The sequence below is a fragment of the Rhinolophus sinicus genome, linkage group LG11 (assembly GCF_036562045.2).
Source record: "Rhinolophus sinicus isolate RSC01 linkage group LG11, ASM3656204v1, whole genome shotgun sequence".
Taxonomy (NCBI): Eukaryota; Metazoa; Chordata; class Mammalia; order Chiroptera; family Rhinolophidae; genus Rhinolophus; species Rhinolophus sinicus.
The window spans coordinates 53,658,775-53,661,647 of NC_133760.1; positions in this window are offsets into that span (position 1 = coordinate 53,658,775).

A 2,873-nucleotide genomic window follows, 5' to 3' on the forward strand; every position below is an offset into this window, starting at 1 on the left:
TCATCTCAGTTGGTAACTCTATTAAATAAGGACGCTTAAAAAAAAAAGCACAGTCGCAACGTCATCACCACAAACGTCGAACAAATGCAGATCGTGGATCAGAAATCCCAGGCGTTGGGGGAGGGGCTGGAATCTGCAGGCTCAGGTACAGAGCCAGCAGGAGCTCCACACAGCATGGACCTCGCTCCCTCTTCCCCAGCCTCTTCCCAGCCTCTGGCCCACATGGTGGGAAACCGGAACCCTGGGCACCTGAGAAAGCTGCTTCCAGCCCAGCCACCGGGGGAGACACTGAGCCAGTCAGAACTCCGAGCCCAGGATCTGTCAACTATGGCCAATTGGGTCACATTGTAGTAAAAGCCACACGACCCGGTGACTGTCAGGATGGAAGGAGAAAGTGGGGATGGCTGGGCAGGACCACCTCCTATCCTCCTGAGGCAGCTTCTCTTCCCCCACCCAAAGGGGCACAGTCTACTTTTAGTAAATGAGGAAACTGAGGCTTAGGGAAGTGGACTAGTTTCCTTTGGCTTTGTAACTAACACATTCTCCCAAACTTGGTGACTTAGAACAATGGAAACTTGTTCCAGAGACCAGAGGTCTGAAATCAAGGTGTCAGCAGGGTCATGCTCCCCCCAGAGGCTCCAGGGGATGGTCCATCCCTTACTTCCTCCAGCTTCCGGTGGCGGCGCCTTCTGTGTATGGGTCATTTCCCTCTGCCTCTTTCTATAAGGACATTTGTGATTACATTTAAGGCCACCCAGATGAATCAGGGTGATGTGTTCAATGGGCCTTAACGTCATCACATCTGCAAAGACCCTTTTCCAAATAAGGTCACATTTACAGGTTTCCCTGATCAGGACCTGATATCTTTGATGGCCATCACCAGCCCCCCAGGAGGAGCTAAGTAACCTGCTCAATGTCACACAGCTGCTTAAGTGGGAAAGTTGATGTCGGAAGCTTGGTCTGCCAGCCTCTTAAATACGTTGATTAAAACCCCAGGCTCTTAATCAATGTATTCTTATTCCCTTGTGCTCCAGAAGTCCCTATTCCAGGGGCCACATCAGATCACTGTGTCCCTTCCTCTGGCTCTGGTCATCAAGCCAGTGGTCACATGAGCTGAGGGATGCTGAGAAAGCTTCCGTGCTGGTAGACATGTCCCCTCCTAGCCTGTCCCTCAGGAATCCTTCTGAGAGCACTCCTGCTGAGAGCTCAGGGTACCTGCAGGAACTACCTGTGGAGCAAAGGAAGCCATTGTCACATCCATTCACTTGTTCCTTCAGACCACAGCTGTTTCTCATCACCTATCTGGTTTCCTCACTGACTGAGTGGAAGGAGGAGTAAGGGATCACAGTGTACACCCCAGGGTCAGAGGAGGCAGGGCTGTCCATATGGCCACTCTCCCGCCCTGACTGGGCCAGGCTTACGCCAGCTCTGGGCCTGCTGCCTGCTGCCGCCCCCACTAGTGTCCTGGCTGCCTGCTCTCCCTCGGCGGGCCTCTTCAATGACCCCACCACCACCACACAGACCCTCATGTCAGGACCAGGCCATCTCTCCTCACTTTCAAAACTAGCCACCTGTCCCATCGGAAGGGCTCATTCTGTGCGGAGCTATTCCACCAAGTTAATAGCTGGTGACACTGGGAGAGGAGGAGGGTGGGGGCAAGAGGGTGGTACTGTCTAAACAGACTTTTCTCCACCCAAAGGAGTGAAGCTCCAGCACTGACCTCCAGGCACCAGGACCCAGGTCATGGGAGGAAGCCTCTCAAGCCCTGTGATCCAGATGGTTCCACTTCTCCCCCAGGTCACTGAACAAAGCCTTCCTCAGCTCAAAATACCCACCCACCACGCCCTTCCTTGCAGCACCAGGAGTCCCTGGTTAAGGACTAAGCATCCCAGGAAGGGCATCACCCACTCACCTGCACTGGAAGCCCTTCACGAGGAGGGGCATGGGAATACCAAAGGCATTAAGTAAGCAAGTTGGGGTAAAGAGGCCACAGTGCGTCCTCTGAGTAGCCAGGGGTATGCGGGTGCGCTGTGGAAGGTCCTGAAAATAGAAACACAGGTGCTGAAAGGGACTGAGGGAAAAACTGAGCGTTTCTTCCCAGGGCTCAGCCAGAGTGAGTTTCCATCCAGTTAATGTCAACATGTTTTAAAAGCAGCATTGTTCACAGTGGCCAAAAGGTGGAAGCAACCCAATTGTCCGTAGACAGGTGAATGGATCAACAAAATGTGGTCTACATATATATGTACATTGTATATGTGCACGTGCTGTGGAATCTTATTCAGCCTTAAAAGGAGGGACGTTTTGACACCTGCTACAACGTGGATGAACCTCGAGGGCGTTATGCTAAATGAGATAAGCCAGTCACAAAATGGCTAGATGCTCTGTGATTCCACTGAGGGACTCAGAGTAGTCAAATTCATCGAGACAGCCCACGCAGTGACCAGAACTCTCTTATCAGGCCTCATGTCCAGAAAGCACTTCTCTTGGCTGCTAGGGACCCAAATTGGGACATGAGTGTGCGAGCCATAAAGGTCTGGGGCGTCAGTCAAGAGCCTGACCCTGAACCAGGAGTGGAACTGAAGCCCCCCCCCCAAGTGTGCGTGTGCGTGTGTGTGTGTGTGTGTGTGTGTGTGTGTGTGTACGCGCGTGTGCGTGCCCCTGGAGTAATGTCTGTGGTCACATAGAATGCTCTGACGGTCTGCGTGAATCTGTGGGCAGTAGGTGTATCTACAGACCTAAGGCACATCTATGCACAGGCTGAGGATCACAATGGGCCTGGCCAGGGCGCTGTACCGTGCTCCAGCGTGGGGATCTCACGTTCGGATGGATGGGGAGACGCTGCCTGCTCTGATCCCTAACTCATGATTAAGCTC